The sequence below is a fragment of the Dendrobates tinctorius genome, unplaced genomic scaffold (genome assembly GCF_039654945.1).
Source record: "Dendrobates tinctorius isolate UK_male_01 unplaced genomic scaffold, ASM3965494v1 ptg000213l, whole genome shotgun sequence".
NCBI classification, from domain to species: Eukaryota; Metazoa; Chordata; class Amphibia; order Anura; family Dendrobatidae; genus Dendrobates; species Dendrobates tinctorius.
Window position 1 is genome coordinate 2,380,062 of NW_027361880.1, and position 24,306 is coordinate 2,404,367.

The following is a 24,306-nucleotide window of genomic DNA, read 5'->3' on the forward strand; positions in this document are numbered from 1 at the left end:
GCACAAGTGTATGACTCTCCTATTGAATTAATACCACAAACACAATGGGAGTCTCTTGCAGACGGAGTTCAGAGATTGAGAGAAATCACATGTATAGGTTGTATAACTCGCAATCCTTTGCCAGATTTGAATGATCACTTTGCTGTTGTTGAGGATTGGAAGGGACCAGATGCTGCAACATTGACAGTAATGATGAAGAATAAGTTGATAGAAGGTTCTCCAGCTGCTTACAAAGCCCCATTATTCACTATGTTCAGTGCGCTTATGCGAAATTCCACTACTGTCTACAAAGCATGCAATTTAATCTCCCAGTTATCTGCTCTAGAAAGAGCAAAAGTGTCAAAAAATAGTACAGTAGAGAGAGTAGATCAAGAAAGGAGAAAAGAGGATGATACCCAAATTAGAAAGACCAGGAAGGAGTTGTTTTGTGACCTGATAGCTAGTGGAGTTCCATTCCAGGAGATAGATCGGATCTCTACAAGTGACCTGTTGTGTAGATGGCAAGATCTGTGGAGGAGCAGTAAATTACAAATCGCCAGGTTCAGGAGGGTGGCGACAAATGAGATAGGGGGTTAGAAAGATAGAGGTGGGACACCTCATGGAGGCAATCAAAGCCCCTACTGTAACCGCCCCTTACATTCCTCCAATACCATGGCATACTACACCTCCTGCCATGATTCCCTCATGAACTAATTTAATTGCATATTTTAGATAAAAGTTGTGGAACACCCCTGATAATTGTTGTTTGAACAGTTTTGCCATTTTTTGATGTCTAATGATGTTTGTTTTAGTTCTACAGTTTTTAACCCCTTCCCGACCTGTGACACAGCGTATGCGACATGAAAGTCGGTGCCAATCCAACCCATGACGCATACGCTGTGTCATTACTTCAAAGCCCCCCTGCGGGTCGGGTGACCAGGGTCAATGAAAGGTCACCCGACCCGCAGATACAGGGGGGGCTTTGTACTTCACCACAGGGGGCGTGGCTTTGCCCCCACATGGCTACGATCGCTCTGATTGGCTGTTAAAAGTGAAACAGCCAATCAGAGCGATAATAATATTTCATCAATGAAATTTGATGAAATATTACAAACCAGCCATGGCTGATGCTGCAGAAGCATCGGACATGGCTGTAGACACCGATCCGACCCCCCGACCGGCGATCAGCCCCCCGCCACTGAATGACAGCGGCGATCTGCTCCCCCTCCACCTCCCTCCGCGCCAGCTTCCGATCCCCTGCTCACCCCACCGGTACCTTCCGAGTGCCGCTGTCGCTCTCTGTGTCCCGTGGTCCCCGATCATGGGGGCCGCCATCTTGGAAAATGGCGGGCGCATGCGCAGTGCGCCGACTCAAATCTGCGGCTGCAGATTCCATTCACTCATTTTGATCACTCTCACAGTGATCAAACTGAAATAAAAAGTAAATAAACCCCCCGTTTATCACCCCCATAGGTAGGCAAAACTAATACAATAAAGAAAATATTTTTATTTTTCCACTAGGGTTAGGGTTAGAATTAGGGTTGGAATTAGGGCTAGGGTTAGGGTTGGAATTAGGGTTAGGGTTAGGGTAGAATTAGGGTTAGGGTTGCAATTAGGGTTAGGGTGGAATTAGGGTTAGGGTTAGAATTAGGGTTAGGGTAGGAATTAGGGTTAGGGTTGGGATTAGGGTTAAGATTAGGGTTAGGGGTGTGTTGGGGTTAGGGTTGGGATTAGGGTTAGGCTTGTGGTTAGGGTTAGGATTAGGGTTAGGGGTGTGTTGGGGTTAGGGTTATGGTTAGGGTTGGGATTAGGGTTAGGGATGTGTTGGGGTTAGGGTTGTGGTTAGGGGTGTGTTGGGGTTAGGGTTGGAAATAGAATTGAGGGGTTTCCACTGTTTAGGCACATCAAGGGGTCTCCAAACATGACATGGTGCCAGCATTGATTCCAGCCAATTTTGCGTTCAAAAAGTCAAACGGTGCTCCTGACATGGAAATTTATATGGGTAGATCTACCCCTGTGTGTACTGTGGCCTGCCCAAATTAGACAGAGTCTTATTGAGCGCTCAAGGAAGGAAAGACGCCACACCTGGTTACTAGCAATACCTTCCAGCAAAACTCTACCTGGTTTTATCAGTTCGTAACAGAAAGGAGTGGTTACTCATTAATATAAAGGCTGAACTTTTTATCTAATTGGTCAGTTTAAATACATGAACTTATATGGGCGTCCGACCTAAGGTGACTTAAGAATCAGATGATATACTGCCCCTTGTATTCCAATGTCAACAAGACTCCAATATCAGCTGGGACCATCTGGCCTAACTTCCTCTTCTGTATGTCTGGGACAAATGTCACAAGACAATGCTATCATAAGATCACATCAGCTCCCCAAACTCTCTCATGGGGGGGCAGGAGGTCATTTCCACCAACTAGTTATAGAGTTCAAACTGTAAATATGTATCTGTGTGCATATAAGAGTATATAAGTATATAGCAGTATATGGAGTATATAGCCTATAGCAGGCAAGTGAGATCTAGATGAAATACATATACATATATATTTCCATAACACTCCCTCCCTTCCAAGCCCCGACATGTGCCCAAACAGTGGTTTACCACAACATATGGGGTATCAGCGTCAGGAAAAATAGCACAACTTTTTCTCCTGTTACCCTTGGGAAAATAAAAAATTGGGAGCTAAAAAATTATTTTTGTGGAAAAAAAATGATTTTTTTCATTTTCACGTCTCTGCGTTATAAGCTTTTGTGAAACACTTGGGGGTTCATAGTGCTCACTAGACATCTAGATAAGTTCCTTGGAAGGTCTAGTTTCCAAAATTGGGTCACTTGTGGGGGGTTTCCACTGTTTAGGCACATCAGGGGCTCTGCAAGCGTAACGACGACCGCAGACCATTCCATCAAAGTCTGCATTTCAAAACGTCACTAATTCCATTCCGAGCCCTGACGTGTGCCCAAACAATGGTTCCCCCCACATATGGGGTACCAGCATACTCAGGACAAACTGGACAACAACTTTTGGGGTCCAATTTCTCCTGTTACCCTTGTGAAAGTACAAAATTGCGAGCTGAAAAATCATTTTTCAGAAAAAAAAAGATTTTTTATTTTCACGGCTCTACGTTATCTTCTGTGAAGCACTTGGGGGTTCAAGGTGCTCACCACACATCTAGCTACTGTATATACTCGTGTATAAGCTGACCCGTGTATAAGCCGACCCCCCTAATTTTGTCACAAAAAACTGGGAAAACGTATTGACTCACGTATAAGCCGAGGGTGCACAGTTTGTGGCCCCAGATAATGCTGCACAGTGAGTGGCCCCAGATAATGCTGCACAGCGAGTGGCCCCAGTTATCCTGCACAGTGTGTGGTCCCAGTTATCTGCACAGTGTGTGGCCCCAGTTATCCTGCATAGTGTGTGGCCCCAGTTATCCTGCTCAGTGAGTGCCCCAGTTATCTGCACAGTGTGTGGCCCCAGTTATCCTGCACAGTGTGTGGCCCCAGGTATACTGCACAGTGTGTGGCCCCATATAATGCTGCACAGTGAGTGGCCCCAGTTATGCTGCACAGTGTGTGGTCCCAGTTATCTGCACAGCGCGTGGCCCTAGTTATCCTGCATACTGTATACTCACCTCCGTCGCTGCCCCCCTGCTCATCAGCGTTGCGGGCTCTGCAGTGACTGTGCAGGCAGAGGGCGCAATTGCGCCCTCTGACCTGAATGTCACTGCAGAGGATGCAAGACAGCAGAGCGACCCCAACCCATTCATACTCACCCGGTCCTGGCGCTTGTCTCTGCAGCGCAGCCCCCCTGCTTGTTCCATGTTCTCAGCACTCTGCTGCTCTCTTCCTGCTGCTCTCTTCCTGCTTCAGCGGTCACGTGGTACCGCTTATTAAATATGCGCATATTCATGAGTTTAATGGGCGGTACCACGTGACCGCTTAAGCAGGAAGGAAGAGCAGCGCCGAGAACATGGATCAAGCAGGGGGGCTGCAGAGGGTGAGTATGATTTCTGACAACCCCGCTCCCCCTCCCCCACTGATCCCCCTGGTATATGACTCATATATGCCCCAAAAAAAGGGCTGAAAATCATGGCTTATACACGAGTATATACGGTAAGTTCCTTGGGGGGTCTAGTTTCCAAAATGGGGTCACTTGTGGGGGGTTTCAAACTGGACAACAACTTTTGGGGTACAATTTATCCTGTTACCCTTGTGAAAAAAAAATTGCGGGCTAAAAATCATTTTTTTGAGGAAAAAAAAATATTTTTTATTTTCACGGCTCTGCGTTATAAACTTCTGTGAAGCACTTGGGGGTTCAAGGTGCTCACCACACATCTAGATAAGTTCCTTAGGGGGTTTAGTTTCCAAAATGAGGTTACATGTGGGGGCTTTCTACTGTTTAGGCACATCAGAGGCTCTGCAAATGTAACATGACGCCCGCTGACCATGCCATCAAAGTCAGCATTTCAAAATGTCACTACTTCCCTTCCGAGCCCCGACGTGTGCCCATACAGTGGTTCCCCCCCACATATCGGGTACCAGCATACTCAGGACAAACTGTACAACCACTTTTGGGGTCCAATTTCTCCTGTTACCCTTGTGAAAATAAATAATTGCGCCCTAAATAAAAAATTTTTAGGAAAAAGAATATTTTTTATTTTCACGGCTCTGCGTTATAAACTTCTGTGAAGTACCTGGGGGTTCAAAGTGCTCACTATGCATCTAGATAAGTTCCTTAGGGGGTCTAGTTTCTAAAATGGGGTCATTTGTTGGGGAACTCCAAAGTTTAGGCACACAGGGACTCTCCAAACACGACATGGAGCTAATTTTCATTTCAAAAAGTCAAATGGCGCCCCTTCCCTTCTGAGCCCTACCTTGCGCCCAAACAGTGATTCCCTCCCACATATGGGATGCCAGCGAACTCAGAACAAACTGGACAACAACTTTTATGGTCCAATTTCTCCTGTTAGCTATGTGAAAATAAAAAATAGCGCGCTAAAAAATCATTTTTGAGGAAAAAAAATGATTTTTTATTTTCACTGCTCTGCGTTATAAACTTTTGTGAAGCACTTGGGGGTTCAAAGTGCTCACTACACATCTAGATAAGTTCCTTAAGGGGTCTAGTTTCCAAAATGGTGTCACTTGTAGGGGGTTTTCACTGTTTAGGCACACAGGGAATCTCCAAACGCGACATGGTGTCCGATAACGATGGAGCTAATGTTTCATTCAAAAAGTCAAATGGCGCTCCTTCCCTTCCGGGCCCTGCCGTGCGCCCAAACAGTGGTTTATGACCACATATGAGGTATTGGTGTATTCAGGAGAAATTTCCCAAAAAAAATTTAGGATCCATTTTATCCTGTTGCCCATGTAAAAATGAAAAAACTGAAGCTAAAAGAAAATTTTTGTGAAAAAAAAGTACTTTTTTTTTACAGATCAATTTTTGAAGCACCTGGGGGTTTAAAGTGATCACTATGCACCAAGATAAGTTCCTTAGGGGGTCGAGGTTCCAAAATGGGGTCACTTGTGGGGGAGCTCCAATGTTTAAGCACACAGGCTCTCCAAACGCGACATGGCAAACGCTAAATATTCCAGCATATTTTCCATTCAAAAAGTCAAATGGTGCTCCTTCAGTTCTGAGCCCTGCCGTGCGCCCAAACAGTGGTTTATAACCACATATGAGGTATTGGTGTACTCAGGAGAAATTGCCCAATAAATTTTAGGATCCAATTTATCCTGTTGCCTATGTGAAAATGAAAAAAATGATGCTAAAAGAAAATTTTTGTTGGAAAAATTTAAATGTCCATTTTTTCCTTCCACGTTGCTTTAGTTAGCACCTGAAGGGTTAATAATCTTCTAGAATGTAGTTTTGAGTAGCTTGAGGGGTGTAGTTTTTAGAATGGTGTCACTTTTGGGTATTTTCTGCCATATAGACCCCTCAAAGTGACTTCAAATGTCAGGTGGTCCCTAAAAAATGGTTTTGTAAATTTTGTTGTAAAAATGAGAAATCACTGGTCAACTTTTAACCCTTATAACTTCCTAACAAAAAAAATTGTTTCCAAAATTTTGCTGATGTAAAGTAGACATGTGAGAAATGTTATTTCGTAACTATTTTGTGTCACATAACTCTCTGGTTTAACAGAATAAAAATTCAAAATTTGAAAATTGCGAAATTTTCGCCAAATTTCTGATTTTTCCACAAATAAACACAAAAATGATTGACCTAAATTTACCACTAACATGAAGCCCAATATGTCACGAAAAAGCAATCTCAGAATCGCTAGGATGCGTTGAAGCGTTCCAGAGTTATTACCTCCTAAAGGGACACTGGTCAGAATTGCAAAAAATGGCCAGGTTATTAAGGTCAAAATAGGCTGGGTCATGAAGGGGTTAAGAAAATAAATATTCCTGTGAGCATAATATGACATATGTGCTGGCTGAGATACATGATGAATTGGGTTTGGTCTTGGTGGTACGTAAAAGTGCATTTCTCACTTGAGGGCTTGTAATACCTTTCAACTGACAAACCATTGTTGTTATGAATGAGTCACCGAAGGAGGAAAAAACAAAAATACAAGCTAAGTCCAGAAAACCGGAGAGGTTGGTAGCGATCGGATTGCAGACCCCTGATCCTATCCACAACAACTAACAGTAGCCGTGGGGGGTCCTACGATGCCCTAGACCCCTCGATCACAGCCGGGGAACTAAATAGGCCTAAAGAAAGAAAGGGGAAATCTAAACTGCCCCAGAGCAGACCCCAAAGCAATAGGCAGCCCCCAACATATAATGATGGTGAAGCAAGATGAAAACACTAACACAGATAGAAAGATAGGTTGAGCAAACAATGGGGCCCAAGCTAACTAAAAAGGACAGGATAGAAAAGCTGCTGTCTGCAATCCGTAAAAAACCCTACCAAAAAATGTCCCAACCGTCTGATAGGAAAAACAGGCCCTGAAGTTGCTAGGACTTCAAAAAGACTATATCAGCACTCAGGTAAATTCTGAAGACAGAGCAAAGAGACAAACTGATCAGAGACAAAAATGGAACTCAGCACACCCCCGACCGGGGATGGCTGAACTCCAAAAAACAAGGTAAACAAAACAAAACAAAACTAATAAGTTCAATAGCAGAGCAAAAACTTATCTTTGGGAAGCAGGAATCAGACTTGTCTCCAAGAATCCAGCAGAGAAATCACCAGCGACTCAGAAGGGCGTCGGCTGCCTTATATCCAGTCAGAATTTCCTGTTACCCAGTCATCATCTACCAGATCAGGTGTTTGGTAATCAGCCTCACTACCTTCCTTCACCAGAAGAGGGAGTTCATCAGACATCAATGGTGAAGGGGAAAATGAACTCACAACACATTGTGTTGTGAATTCCCTAGCTCAGACTTCTGAGCCGAAGCTCCCCCTGCTCCCTCCGGTGGTTACTGGAGGTAGTGGAGCTGGCCAGATTGACAGAGGTATGCCACCTGATGATGATGATGATGATGATTGGAGATCTGGGGTTACTGATTGGCGTATTTAAGTCTGCAGACTTCCTTCAATCCCTGCTGGTGATTGCTTTCCTGTGCATTCTGAGGTCTGATGTCTCCTGCCCTGATCCTGCATTGTTCAGCTAAGTGGTTCATTTGCTAATCCTTTGCATCTGATCTGGTTTTGTCTCTCTCTGCTTGTTGTGCGGGTTCAGCTTGCTCCTCTGGGGGCTGTGCTGGACCACCACTCCATATGTTACAGCCTGTGTCAGTTTGTTCAGTCCCCTGTTATATTGGTCTCTTTTGCTTTGCTTCCAGTTCATACCGGAGTGCTGATATAGTGGGGGCGAAGTCGTGTGACTTCAGTGTTTATTGTGCATCAGATGTGTTGGATTTTTCAGGGTTTTTGCGTGATTGCAGACAGTGTCTTTCCTATCTAGTCAGTTTGGGCCCCATCATTTGCTCAGTCTATTTTTCTGCCTGCGTTTGTGTTTCATCTTGTCTCACCGACAATATATGTTTGGGGGCTATCTATTCCTTTTGAGGTCTGCTCCGGGGCAGTTTAGATGTCACCTTTCTTGCTTTAGGCTTAGTTAGCTCTCCAGCTGTGCCGAGGCATCTAGGGTATCTTAGGTATGCTCCATGGCTACTGCTAGTTGTGTGGATAGGATCAGGGGTCTGCAATCTGCTTAGCTACCAATCTCTCTGGCTTTCTGGTGGCTTAGCCTGTTCCTGCCATCCTCCTTGGTGACCCATTCATAACACCATTGTCATTTGGTGCTAGACCTTGATGTTTTAAAATGGTGAAAGACCACAACAGATGCAATATGATTCTGTATGTGCGTGCCATGTGAGAGAAGCATACAAGGAAAAGAGGGAGTGAAATTACAGACAATGAATTTAAAACTAGTGTTAGATGACTGGTGATATACTGGGGGTTAACTAAAAAATAGAGGACTTATTTGTACCACATGTTGTTTATGTCACTGTATGTGCAATCCCTGTATTTGTCATGGATATCTTTTGTTAAATTGAATCACAGCCAAAGAAAAAATCCACGTAGTATTTTTATTTTAAATGAGCACATTCTTTCAATTTTGTTTGTACTGTGTTTAGCATTCTTGGTTTTTAAAGGAACTGTTTTCTCTTTTCAGTCCACTAAATGTTGGATTGGGGGTGGGGTGTGTAATTAACCTTTTGTTTGTTTGCAGGAGTTAAAGAAGAAGTCCTTGGCCATTTAATTAACGTGTGCACAGTAAATAGTTTGTTTATGCAGTACTGAAACAGAATTCCATCTACCTAAATTTAGATGATATTTTATTTGACTTTTATTTTTGAGTTTTTCACATTTTTATTTTTTTGGGAGCTCCCGTGCATATTGGGTTTTGAAAAATGTATACGTTAAAGAAATGATTTCAGTGAATGTTTGTTTGTTGATGTCAATCTTTTGTTCTTGGTATACCTTCACCCACACCTGAGTACAGTATTAGCATGCAATACAAATGTGTGGCTACCCAAAGTGTGTTTTTGTTTATATGTTACTGAATGAATGCATTAGGTGAAGCCAGGGACAGTGTGTGTTAATGCAATGTGTGTGTTATAATGTAAAATAATAATTTGCTAGAATTGGGTTAATAGCATATTGGTTTGGATTCTGTTTTCCCTTAAAAAATGTGGAAACATGTAATTGTACTGATTTTGATTTAGTAGTAATATTATTTTGCGATCTCAATTAACTTGATTGTACTGGTAATTATGATCATCATTAATATGCAAATATGATTGACATGAATTTGATGTGTTTGATAACTGATGTTTGATATTTTGGAGTTATGATTTATTTCAGTGTATAAGTCCATGTATATATGATACATTTTATTTAGTAGTTAGTTATCTAGAATAGAAATATTTGCTTGCTACAGTAGAAAATTTCAAAGGTCCTTCTGGGCACAGTAATTTGGATCAACAAACCTACAGTATCTTTGTTTTATTCATTTGTTGAAGGGGTGGAGAAACAAGCCACCAGGACTGTGAATCTATTATGGACTGAGTTATCTTGGACTGTTGCTTTGGACTGAGTTAGCTCTGCCAAGACTTTGGAACTTTCTCAAGTGTGATTTTGAATTTCACTTTCCTACAGTGCAGGCTGTATCTGCAAAATGTCCAACTGAGCGCTGAGATCAAGCCCAGGTGCTGCTAATCCATCACCAGGGTGAATCCTCATAACTGCGAGCTAGAGTTGAGCGAAACGGGTCGGTCAAATTCATAAGTCGCCGACTTTCGCTAAAGTCGGGTTTCATGAAACGAAACCCGACCATAACGTGAGGTCGGCCATGATGTCGGCGACCAGAGCGCCAAAGTCGCGTTTCAAATGATGCTTCCAGCGCTCTTTTTCAGCCAATGATGGAGGATGCACACTGTGGGCAACGCGATAACATGGGCAGCGGTCACCACCATCTTTGAGAAGGGCATGCAAGTGATTGGCTTGCTTTGTGTGGCGTCACAGGGGCTATAAAAGGGCGTGCACGCTGACCGCCATCTTACTTCTGCTGATCTTAGCATAGGGAGGGAGAGGTTGCTGCTGCTGATTCTGAATAAGGGAGAGTGGGTCGCCCTCGCACACCCAGGGCAGCGGGGTACTCGGTACCGGGCCGGTGTCGAGGCGGAAATGTGTCACAGCAGCGGTGACCTGGTCCGTGGCCCTGGGCAACCAATATCAATGGCGGTATTGTTGTTAATGGTGTTAAAATTTATTAAAATAGTTCGTGACGCCACCCAAGTCTATGAAGGGAGCAAGGCGTTAGCGGCTCACTACTCCTCCGGTGTCTGTTGCCGGACATAAAGATCCAATCAACCTCAGGGACCGGGCCCCAGCCTTTGCGCTCTCTGGACTGGAAGGGTTCTCTATCTTTCTTCAACCAGCTTCCCACCGTCATTCTATTCTCCTTCGTTCCGATCTGTTCTATCTCTCTTATGGAAGGTTAGGTTATCAATCTTATCAGTCTCTTTCTCTGGCTTTTCTCGTGCCAGCAGCCCAGATCACTGGGACCTGCTGCAGCACGTCCCTCAGACACCCATCTTCTCTCCTCTCTCTCCTCTAACCAACTGTCTAACCCCTTAACTTTCACTCCTCCTACTCTTTTATATCATCTAACTCCACCCGCCTCCCAGCACATCTCGTGTTACGAAGCAGGGTTCCACGAGGGGTGCTCTGCTAACCCCCAGCCTGAAGCTGTTAGGTGGCCCCACTGAACTATCCTGTGTGTGGAATGCAGGTGTGGAGCGTGGTCAGGAGTTCCCACCCTACCTGGATGGTGGGGTACCACACCTTAGGAGAAGGTGGAGTACCTCTGTGGTGACTGAAGCCTCAGGGGCGCCACAAGAGCGTTAGGCAGGGAAGAAGAAAAAAAAAACTGCTTCTGCTGGTAGCGATTTTCACTGTACAACACAACAGTTTGTGTGCAGTGACAGGGGAGGATATATTTTTGTGCATCAGCTCTGTTGGTTATTAGGCTGCCTTGTAAGGCTCCCTGATAGCTGCATTGCTGTTTGCACACTGCTGTGCAAACTGTTTTTTTAAAAGCAAAAATACTTTTCTTCCTCTTTTCTGCACAATTACCAAGTGTTCATTTTTCCACAATTTTGTGTGCAGCAGTCCTGCTTATTAGGCTGCCTGCTGCCATACTTGGACTGAGAGCCTCCTAAAATCTCTAGGGAGATTCAAATTCTCCTCAATACTATATACACCTTGTACCTTGTCATACACCAGCCAATTTCAGCCTGTTAAATTGAGGTGTAATCTATAGTGTGCCTGAGATAATAGTTCAGCCTCCTAAAATCTCTAGGGAGATTCAAATTCTCCCCAATACTATATACACCTTGTACCTTGTCATACACCAGCCTATTTCAGCCTGTTAAATTGAGGTGTAATCTATAGTGGGCCTGAGATAATTGTGCAGCCTCCTAAAATCTCTAGGGATATTCAAATTCTCCCCAATACTATATACACCTTATACCTTGTTTTACAGTACCATATAGCTGGTGGTATTTTGGGTACATTTTCCCAAAAATGAGGAAGTATGGTGGAAGAGACCATGGACGTGGGCGGGGGTTGCCAGCTGGTACTGATGGTGGTAGTGGTGGTGGTGCATCTGCTGGTAGTGGCAAAAGCACAATAGCACCTAAGGCAGGAGGTGTTGAGCCTGCATCATCGTCTGGCTCTACAAGGCCTCGAAGGCTCCCTTTTCTGGGAGTAGGTAAACCGCTTTTAAAGCCGGAGCTTCTAGAACAAGTTTTGACTTACATTGCTGACACAGCCTCCAGCTCTATCGCCTCCTCTTCTGAAGTTTCAAAAAATAAAAGCACTGAGTCGTCAGTGGAGGCTCCTGGTCAGGAACAACATCTTTCCTTGTGTCCTTCACCCCTACCAAAAGTGAAGGATGCGGCAGGCCACACTATAGATTACTCCATGTAGCTCTTTCTCACATACCATGCATGGGTTATCAAGTCAAATCGTGAATTCCCCAGTCCAAGATGAATCTGACATGGAGTGTGGGTGGCCAGCCAGGGCAGTGGGGTTAATCGGTACCGGGCCGTTGTCTCAGAGGGATGTGTCACGGTGGTGGTGACCCGATCCGTGGCCCTGGACGTCCATGCAAAGGAGTGAATAACGTTTATAGGCGAATGATACATGATGCCACCTGTGGTTTCTGATCAGATTAACCAGCGCTGCAGTGTCGCTTCTCTGGGACGGATGTTGTGGTGCAGCTAAGATGTAGAAGCCCTGCACAGATAGGGCCGTAGTCGCAGAGCAGATGAAAGAGTTGGTAGATAGTGCAGGATGTAGCAGAGCTGTGCGCCAGGCACAGGAGAAAGATGACAGACACCGTCGTGCAGTTCCTTTACCTGCACTTGGTAAGTGCCGTCCAGGACCCAGAGTACAGATAAAGAAGGAGTTGGTCAGCCTGGAAGCAAATTAGAAATTCTGTCTCTGCAGATAGGTAGTGTGGCCTCCGTTCCAGCGCTTATCTGAGGTACTCGCAGTACTGAGTTCACTGAAGTTCTCCCTGTTGACTCTCTTTTGGAACTTTCTCGTATGGCAGGCAGCCGTAGCCTTTTCCTTCTGGCTCACACACGTCGCTGCTGGGGCCTCCGAGCCTTAGTTGGGAATAGAGCATTTACAGCTGCTACTGCCTCCAGTTTCTGCTGCAGGACCATCAGTGTCCCTACAAAATCAGAGACCGGAATGCGCTCCAGCTAGGAGTGAGCCTTAACTCTGCTCATCCTCCAGCTCCCCTTCTCACGTCCACACACTTCCCTTCCCTTCACAGACTGCCCTAACTTCCCTCCTCCCGACCACAGAGAGCAGCTCCTCAGCAGTCAGGTTCAGAGGTCTCCCTGCTGGCCTGGAGTGGGAACTGTGTTGTGTGTTGGTTTAACTGCTAGAGAGATCCTTTGTTGCTCCCAAGCATGACATCACACTCCCTAGGAGGAAGGTAATGCCACTGTGGCGACCGTACTCCTGGGGGCGCCACAAGTGCACTGATGCCCAGCCACTGCTAGATGATTCTACTGGTACATTAACCCAGACCACTACATTCCCCTCGCACTCTACACAGCCAAAATCTAACCCTGAGGAAACTCAGGTTCCCCTTACCGCATACTTTACCACCTTACACGATGACAAAGAGGAAGGTGCAGATGAAATTGCAGGTTCCTTGAGCAGGTGGGGGGGGATACTCATGGGCGACGGCACTGGCACAGGGCCCCTCATAGTACGCAAAAGTGTCTCTGCCCGTGGCAGCACCCTCCACCCGCCATCAGACACACCGCCGTACTATGAGGGGCCCTGTGCCAGTGCCGTCGCCAACGAGTGGGCCCCCCCTGCTTGCTTAGGATCACAGCACTTGCAAAGTTGAAATACTTACCTCTCCCTGCTCTACCGTCGTGACCTCTTCTGCGTTTCCTGACAGTGACATTCTGGTCAGAGAGAGCGATGACATCACGTCTGTATGCCCTCTCTCTAAACAGTCCAAGTGCAGAGAGATGGAAGATGGGGATGACGAGTAGTCCAGAGTACAGGGATTCCCTAGCGAGGAGACTTATTTAATTGTTTTAAAGGTTGGGAGCAATTTTTGAGGAGCACTATACTCTGGAGAATGATATATGGGGCCCACCATACACTGGAGCGTTCCAAAGGTGGACATCAGACACTGGAGCAGCATTTACAGGGCCCATTATACACTGGAGCATTAGAAATGGGGCCCATTATATATGGAGCATTATTTGGGACCATAAGACACTGGAACATCATACATGGGGCCCATCGTATACTGGAGCATTGTAAATGGGGCAGATTATATATGGAGCATTATTTGGATCCATTGTACACTAGAGCATCATCTGTGAGGCCCATCATATGCTGGAGCTTTCCAAATGGGGGACATCAGACACTGGAGCAGCATTTACAGGGCCCATTATACACTGGAGCATTAGAAATGGGGCCCATTATATATGGAGCATTATTTCGGCCCATAAGACAGTGGAGCTTCATCCATGGGGACCAACATATACTGTAGCATTATGTGGAGCTCATCATATACTGTATCGGACTAATGATTCTGGGACCAATGATTCTGTATGGAGAAATATATGGGCCTCGTTACTCTGTATGGTGCACTATGCGGTGGCAATAATACTGTGTGGAGTAATATACTGTCCGTTTTTGGAGCTATTGGATAATTTAAAATGGATATCAGTCATGTGATGTAAGAAGTGAAGTATTTTTCATTGTACTATACCGCTATTTCTCTGCCGTATCAGAGGATCATGAATTGTGGCATGTGTTAAAGGAGCCCAGTGACACTCTTTGGCCCTGGGCCCACGAAAATCTGGAGCCAGCCCTACCCCACCACAACTTTAGCCAAATAACCCCCAGTTTTCAATGCCTAACTATTATTATAAAGTAAATTCAGGTTGACAAGCTTAAGTAATAAGAATTGATGTTTTTGGCATTAAAATGGGCACTGTAGGTGTGCTTCCTGTCCTCCACTAGAATCATAGAATCATAGAATCGTAGAGTTGGAAGGGACCTCCTGGGCCATCTGGTCCAACCCCCTGCTCAAAGCAGGATTCGCTAAATCATCCCAGTCAGATGCCTGTCCAGCCTCTGTTTGAAGACTTCCATTGAAGGAGAACTCACCACTTCTCGTGGCAGCCTGTTCCACTCATTGATCACTCTAACTGTCAAAAAGTTTTTTCTAAAATCTAATCTGTGTCTCCTCCCTTTCAGTTTCATCCCATTGCTTCTAGTCTTTCCTTGTGCAAATGAGAATAAAGTTGATCTTTCTACAATGTGACAGCCCTTTAGATATTTGTAGGCAGCTATTAAGTCTCCTCTCAGTCTTCTCTTTTGCAAACTAAACAATCCCAAATCCTGCAACCTTTCCTCATAAGACAGGGTTTGCAGACCGGTCACCATTCTGGTCGCTCTTTTCTGAACTTGCTCCAGTTTGTTGATGTCTTAATGTGGTGCCCAAAACTGGACACAATATTCCAGATGAGGTCTGACCAAAGAGGAGTAGAGGGAAATAATGACTTCACGTGATCTAGACTGTATGCTTCTGTTAATACATCCTAGAATTGCATTTGCCTTTTTTGCTGCTGCATCACATTGTTGACTCATATTCAGTCTGTGATCTATTAGTATACCCAAGTCTTTTTCACATGTGCTGTCACTAAGCCCTATTCCTCCCATTCTGTATATGCTTTTTTCATTTTTATTGCCCAGATGTAGTACTTTGCATTTCTCCCTGTTAAAAACCATTCTGTTAGTTGCTGCCCACTTCTCCAGTTTATTTAAATCTTTTTGAATCCTCTCTCTCTCTTCTCTAGTATTAGCTATCCCTCCTAGCTTTGTGTCATCAGCAAATTTAATCAGTTTACCCTCAATTCCTTCATCTAAATCGTTGATAAAGATGTTGAACAATACAGGGCCCAGGACAGAGCCCTGTGGTACCCCACTTGAGACATTCTTCCAACTGGATGTGCAGCCATTTACGACCACTCTTTGGGTCCGATCACTAAGCCAGTTATGAATCCACCTAACAGTTGCCTTGTCCATTCCATACTTAGTCATTTTTTCAATAAGGATTGTATGAGAGACTTTGTCAAATGCTTTGCTGAAGTCAAGATATACTATATCTACAGCATTTCCTTGATCCACCCAATCAGTGATACCGTCATAGAAGGAAATTAAGTTAGTCTGACATGACTTATTAGTTACAAACACATGCTGACTCTGTTTAATCACTTCATTCTTATCCAGGTATTGACATACATGTTGTTTAATAATTTGTTCAAAGATCTTTCCTGGTATAGAAGTCAGACTCACCGGCCTATAGTTGCCTGGGTCCACCTTCTTCCCCTTTTTGAAGATAGGAACAACATTTGCTCTTCTCCAGTCTTCTGGCACTTCTCCTGTTCTCCAAGAATTTTCAAAGATTATGGAGAGGGGTTCAAAAATTTCTTCTGCTATCTCCTTCAGTACTCTGGGGTGTAATTCATCTGGACCTGGAGACTTGAATTCATTTAGGTTAGCTAAGTGTTTCCTCACTATCTTTCTGTTTATAGATATCCTGGATTCTTCTAGTCCCTTAATAGGACAGTGAAGAACAGTTGATGTTACATTTCCTTTCTGAGAGAAAACAGATGCAAAATAGGAATTTAAAAGTTCAGCCTTCTCAACATCCTGTCTTACCATTTCATCATTATCATCCTGTAAAAATCCTATAGCATCTTTGACTTTTCTTTTACTTTTGACATATCCCCAAAATCCATTATTATTGCTTTTGACATCTCTTGCAAGCCTCAATTCATTTTCAGCGTTATCTAATCTGATTTGTGCCCTGCAGGTTCTGCAGACAGCATTATATTCTTCTTTAGATATGCCTCCCTCTTTCCATTTTATAAACATTTTTTTCTTTCTTTTTAGCATGTGCTTAAGTTCTGTGTTCATCCATCCTGGTTTCCTTAAATGCTTCCTATTCTTCCCTCTTTTCGGAATTGTGAACAACTGTGCTTTGAGAATTTCATTTTTCAAGATTTCCCATCCTTCCTGGACATTTTTGTCTTTAAGGATATCCAGCCATTGGATCCCTCCAATTTTCTTTCTGAATCCCTTAAAATCTGCCTTTCTGAAATCTAACCTTGACGTCTGAGTCTTCACAGGTCTTCCGCCTCTAGTTATGCAAAATTCTAAAATAGCAGGGTCGCTACCTCCTAGGGTCCCAGCCACTTTTACCTCCTCAACCATTTCCTCCCTGTTTATAAGGATTAGATCCAAGGTTGCAGTTCCCCTTGTTTTCTCCCCTACCTTTTGGAAGATAAAGTTGTCAGCAAGAGAGGATAAGAATTTCCTTGACCTGTTAGTTTTGCCTGAGAGAGATTCCCAACAAATGTCTGGATAGTTGAAATCTCCCATGACAACTATGTCATATTTTTTGGAGAACTTGGCCATTTGATGCATAAAGAGTTCATCCATATCTTCAGCTTGCACAGGCGGCCTGTAGTAAATGCCTACAATGGTGTCCTTTCCATTGTTCACTCCTTGTATTCTTACCCAAACAGTTTCCACAGAACTCCCAGTCTCTGAAGCTTCAATCTCTGTGCAGATATACGCGTTTCTAACATACAATGCGACACCCCCTCCTCGTTTATCAAGTCTGTTTCTTGCAAATAAGTTGTATCCTTCTAGTCTTGTATTCCAATCAAGTGTATTGTCCCACCAAGTTTCAGTGATTCCAATGACATCATATTTCTTTTCCTGTGTTAGTAGTTCCAATTCTCCTTGTTTGTTGCCCATGCTTTGTGCATTAGTATAGAAACACTCACTCACTGCCAACTTTTCTTCCTCATTGACTTGCATTGGGTTTCGTGTTTCAGTCGGCCTTCGACTTTTCACGATAATCGGCCGATTGCGTTCAACTCGACTTTTGCGAAAGTCGGGTGGTCTGAACCCGTCTCAACCCGAAAAAAGGGAAAGTCGCTCATCTCTACTGCCAGCCGATGCCAAATGGTGTATAAAGTGAGACCCTGATGAGCTGCAGCGATAGAAGATGAAGGAACTCTATGTTCAGCCATGGACATCTGCACTCCCCTCACCCATTGCTTTGGAGAAGCGAGGGATTAATGTTATAAAGGGCAGGGATGGATTAGAGTCTGTTTTTTCCATCCAGGGAAATTAGTGAAGTCATCTTGGAATTAGGGCAAGGTGATGAGGGCATAATAATCCCCTTGCTTCCCTGCACCAGAGACCCATTTAGATTTGTGGTCTAAGAAGATCCGAAGAAAGAAGATTTCTATAAAGAAATTTGATATTTCAGTACCTGTTGGTGCAATGTTTTTTGTTTCTCTTTTTGTTTGGTCCAATGTTTGTTTTAGTTTTGCTTTTTTCCCTTTTAAGCCCAAGAAGTTGTTTTTTACCAAAGTGGTTTTCTATTGATAGCAAATCTAATATATAAAGTTGAATGTGTGTGTGTGTATGTTTATATGTATGTATGTGTGTTTGTCAGGGATTGCCATTTGCTCCATCGCAGCTACAGCCACAAAATTTTGCACAGTCACACGTCTGGACCCCGAGAGCATCATAGGCTATGTTGTGAGGCAAAATTTTAACCCCGCATGTTCCAATTCACCAAGAAATTTTGCCTATTATTCTTATCATTTCTTTGGTGTTATCATCCTTCTGTAAAGCTGGAAATAACACAATTTATTACGTGCCAACACGGACCACCCTCTGACACAGACTGCAGGGGGAGCCCAATATCACACAAGATAGGATTAGATACACGGCTCAGCAGTCAGTATCACACAGGATAGGATTAAATACACCGCTCAGCAGTCAGTATCACACAGGAGAGGATTAGACACATGGCTCATCAGTCAGTATCACACAGGATAGGATTAGATACACAGCTCAGCAGTCAGTATCACACAGGATAGGATTAGATACACAGCTCAGCAGTCAGTATTACACAGGACAGGAATAGATTCATGGCTCAGCAGACAGTATCACACAAGATAGGCTTAGATACACCACCCAGCACACATTATCACACAGAATAGTATTAGATACATGGCTCAGCAGACAGCATCACACAGAATAGGATTAGATACACGGCTCAGCAGTCAGTATCACACAGGATAGGATTAAATAAATGGCTCAGCAGTCAGTATCACACAGGATAGGATTAGATACACTGCTCAGCAGTCAGTATCACACAGGATAGGATTAGATACATGGCTCAGCAGTCAGTATCACACAGGATAGGATTAGATACATGGCTCAGCAGTCAGTATCACACAACATAGGATTAGATACACAGCTCAGCTCTCAGTATCACACAGTAGAGGATTAGACACACGGCTCAGCAGGCAGTATCACACAGGATAGGATTAGATACATGGCTCAGCTCTCAGTATCGCACAGGAGAGGATTAGACACACGGCTCAGCAGGCAGTATCACACAGGATAGGATTAGATACACGGCTCAGCAGTCAGTATCACACAGCATAGGATTAGATACACAGCTCAGCAGTCAGTATCACACAGGAGCGGATTAGACACATGGCTCAGCAGTCAGTATCACACAGGATAGGATTAGATACATGGCTCAGCAGTCAGTATCACACAGCATAGGATTAGATACACAGCTCAGCAGTCAGTATCACACAGGAGAGGATTAGACACATGGCTCAGCAGTCAGTATCACACAGCATAGGATTAGATACACAACTTTTGAATGTTGGTTGTGCTTTCACACTCGTGGTAGCATGAGACAGACTCTACAACCCAAACAAGTGGCTCAGGTAGTGCAGCTCATCCAGGATGGCACATCAATGCGAGCTGTGGCAAGAAGGTTTGCTGTGTTTGTCAGCATAGTGTCCAGAGGCTGAAGGCGCTACCAGGAGACAGGCCAGTACACTGGGAGATGTGGAGGGCAACAACTCAGCAGCAGGACTGGTACCTCAGCCTTTGTGCAAGGAAGAACAGGAGGAGCACTGCCAGAGCCCTGCAAAATGACCTCCAGCAGGCCACAAATGTGCATGTGTCTGCACAAACGGTTAGAAACTGACTCCATGAGGATGGTCTGAGTGCCCGACGTCCACAGATGGGGGTTGTGCGTGACAAAGACTGTGCTGTGAGGTTGAAACATTGCACCACTTGGTGCTTGATTAAAGTCCACAATTTTTCCTTGAACTGGAGTGCTGCCTGATTTTTTCCATATATCTATATATATAATCGTCTTATCATGTCTGTCTGTCTGTCTGTAACTGAAATTCCACGTCGCTTATTGGTCACGCCAGGCCGAGACCAATCAGCGACAGGCGCAGCTGATTGTAAAGGTAATTTGCGACAGGCGCAGCGCTCAATCAGGCGCAGGGCTTAATCTGTAAAAAAGAGAATTAAAATAAAAAAAGGTTATACTCACCTTCTGACGGCCTCCGATCTCCTTTCCACACGCCCGGCCTCGCGGTCCCAGTAATGCTTTGCACCTTAGACCGGGGATGACGTCACTCTCGCGAGGGCGCGACGTTATCAGCGGTGTAAGCCGCAAAGCATTACTGAGACCGAGATCGGGGGCCGTCGAAAGGTGAGAATATGTAAAAAATAGAATTAAAATAAAAAACAGTTATATACTCACCTCCCGACGGCCCGCGATCTCCACTCCACGCTCCATGCGCCCGGCACCTTCCGGTCCCAGTAATGCTTTGTGCGAAGGGCCAGAGATGACGTCACTCTCACGAGAGCGCGACGTCATCAGCGGTGTTTCGCGCAAAGCATTACTGGACATGAAGGTGCTGGGCGCGTGGAGCGGAGATTGCGGGCCGTCGGAAGGTGAGTATATAACTATTTTTTATTTTAACAGAGACCATGCATACCAGGAAAGGGGGTTGAGGGGACCATGCATACCAGGATAGGTGGGTGAGGGGGACCACGCATACCAGGAAAGGGGGGTGAGGGTGACCATACATACCAACAAAGGGGGGTGACGGGACCATGAATATCACAAAAGGGGGGGTGAGGGGACCATGCATACCAGGAAAGGGGGGTGAGGGGACCATGCATACCAGGAAAGGGGGGTGAGGGGGATCGGGATCATGCATACGAAGAAAGGGGGGGGACGGGACCATGCATACCATGAAAGGGGGGTGAAGGGACCATGCATACCAGGAAAGGGGGATGAAGGGGACCATGCATTCCAGGATAGGGGGGTGAGGGGGACCATGCATACCAGGAAAGGGAGGTGTGGGGGACCATGCATACCAGGAAATGGGGGTGAGGGGGACCACGCATACCAGGAAAGGGGGGTGAGAGGGACCACGCATACCAGGAAAGGGGGATGAGGGTGACCATGCATACCAGCAAAGGGGGGTGACGGGACCATGCATACCAGGAAAGGTGGGTGAGGGGACCATGCATACCAGAAATGGGGTTGAGGGGACCAAGCATACCAGGAAAGGGGGGTGAGGGGAACCATGCATACCAGGAAAGGGGGGTGAGGGGAACCATGCATACCAACAAAGGGGGGAGAGGGACCATGCATACCAGTATTGGGGGGTGAGGGGGCCATGCATACCAGGAAAGGGGGGTGAGGGGGACCATGCATACCAGGAAATGGGGGTGAGGGGGACCATGCATATCAGGAAAGGGGGGTAAGGGTGACCATACATACCAGCAAAGGGGGTGAGGGGGCCATACATACCAGGAAAGGAGGGTGAGGGGACCATACATACCAGCAAAGGGGGGTGAGGGAACCATGCATACCAGGAAAGGGGGGGTGAGGGTGACCATGCATACCAGGAAAGGGACGTGAGGGGGACCATATATTCCAGCAAATGGGAGTGAGGGGACCATGCATACCAGGAAAGGGGGTGACGGGACCATGCATACAGGAAAGGGGGGTGAGGGGACCATGCATACCAGGAAAGGGGGGTGAGAGTGACCATGCATACCAGGAAAGGGAGGTGAGGGGGACCATACATACCAGCAAAGGAGAGTGAGGGGACCATGCATACCAGGAAAAAGGGGGTGATGGGACCATGCATACCAGGAAAAGGGGGTGAGGGGACCATGGTTACCAGGAAAGAGGGGTGAGAGTAGCATGCATACCAGGATTGGGGGGTGAGAGGACCATGCATTGCAGCATTGGAGGGTGAGAGGGCCATTCATACCAGGATAGGGGGGTGAGGGGTACCATGCATAACAGGATTGGGGGGTGAGAGGACCATGCATATCAGGATTGGGGGGTGCATTATTGCATTATTATTAAATCTTCATAAATAAACTACATACATATTCTAGAATACCCGATGTGTTAGAATCGGGCCACCATCTAGTATATAAAATCAAATTCAAAGAAGATTTATTGGCAGGACTAAATACACATTAGTTTTGCCAAAGCAAGTGTACAGAAGGGAATGGGGATAGGGACTGTAGGGATGTTGGGTAGGAGTTGTAGGAAAGGTGGATAGGGCAGATCCAGGATGGGGCTATAAAAGTCCATGGCATAGAGAAGGTGGATGGGGGGATGGGGGTAGATCCAGGATGAGGCTATAGAAGTCCATGGCATACGGAAGGTGGATGGGGGCAGATCCAGGGTGGGGCTATAGAAGCCCATGGCATAGGGAAGGTGGATGGGGGAATGGGGCATATCCAGGGTGGGAGCCATAGAAGTCGATGGCATATCATAGTTCTCTTTCTCGCAGCCTATGGCATGCACTCACATATTGCGCTGTTATATATGTGTTAATTGGGGGCAGTTTCAGTCTTCAGTACACATACACATACATGAAAGCCTCTCAATAAGTTTCGATGTTGACTTTTTACATATAAAATTACACACAGAGAGCAGAGATTGGAGATGTGAGAAAAGAGACAAGACGTGCTCTCTGGCTCTTGCTTCCTGGACGAACACACACAGATGGATGGACTTTTCTACCTTAATAATGTAATATATTACACAAATACCCAAAAAGTATAAAGGTACGAAGCTCTGAAAATAGTTGACTAACTATAAAGAACAAAATGAGCTTAAATAACAGATAAAAAAATAGATCTTTATTGAAACATATTAACAATAAAACACAATGTTAAAAATGAGTGCTCTTAGCTCAAAACAGAGGCCGCAAATCTCATAACAGTCTGGAGAGACCTTAATACATCATTAGCTCACATGAAGTGCATAAAATGGTAAATGCAAAAAATCAGTTTGCTATTTAAAGAAAAAAGTGCAGAATAATTGTAAACATTAAATCAATTGACCTACAGCGCTAGCGCTAACAGACCACTCAGCAGCAAAATATTAGGATAATACCACCAAATTGGTCCAAATAAAAAATAAATATAAAAAAATTTTAATATTTGTCCTTGGAGTGAAATCTGTATGTATAGTGAACTCCACCAAAAGAAACAAGAGAAAATAAAGGAGGAGCTCAAAACAAGGCAAGGAGACATTGGAGATCAAGAATCGCCCTCTTGGCTTATTCACATAAATTGTTAATACGTTCAGGAATATACTCAGCTCTGAATGCATACACATCCCTGAAGAAGGAATCCGCTGATTCTGAAACGCGTTGGATAGTTTTTTGGCCTTCCCCGCTCTCCATAGCCAGTCACGTAAGCAATCACGTGACCGTGACGTCACGCAAGGTCCTGTGCACCTTGCCGGCTGCAGTCTGCGTGCGACGCTATCGTTCACAAGCCAGGACGGTCGCACTGCAGACAGGACATCCGTCTCCGGCCGGGACAGCGTCCACTACCCTCAGCATCAACACTCCTCTCTCCTTTTTGGAAATTGGTGTCTACATTCATGGATTACACACAGGACATTGTTACTTCTTGATTATAACTCCTCCTTCACAGGACTTGTGCTGGGAAGCACTCCATCATAAAGCTGCAAACTCTAAGGTAATTTCCTATAACTTTATGGACCGACTTTTCATTCATTCCATGAGTAAATTTCTACACACTGTGTATGCATTCAGATCTGAGTATATTCCTGAACGTATTAACACTTTATGTGAATAAGCCAAGAGGGCGATTCTTGATCTCCAATGTCTCCTTGCCTTGTTTTGAGCTCCTCCTTTATTTTCTCTTGTTTCTTTTGGTGGAGTTCACTATACATACAGATTTCACTCCAAGCGCAAATATTAAAAATTTTTTATATTTAATTGTAAACAATATACTCCACAAAAGTGCCTAGTGAATAAAGTGTTTTTTTCACATTTTAAATTATTCTTTTTTTCTCCACATTTCTCTTCTCTCACATTATACATCTGCTTTATTGTTTATTCATTTTCTGAGATGCGTCTCCAAAGTCAAATTATTTCTGCTACTTTGTTTTTCTAGTGCAAAATGCAAAGGAACTTTCCTCCAGATTCCGTGTGGTCCATGTACGCCTGTGCCGTAACTCTGATGTGAGCAATTCTGTGAGTGATCCATTTGGACGCCTGCACATGTGCCGTCTCTCAGTGACGCACCTGAGCTTGTGTACTACCGGACTGCAAGTGGAAGTTGCTATGTTTTGCATGTCAGAGCTACGCTGCGCATGTGTCGCTCACTGGTTCCTTCCGGTTCTTTTGTTCGCACTAATGGCGTATTAATTACCGTATATACTCGCGTATAAGCTGAGATTTTCAGCCCATTTCTTGGGGCTGAAAGTCCCCCTCTCGGCTTATATGTGAGTCATATACCGGAGGTTGGCGGGGGATGGGGAGCGGGGGTGTCAGATCATACTGATCCCCTCCGGTGCATCTCTGCAGCCCCTCTGCTGGTCCCACGTTCTC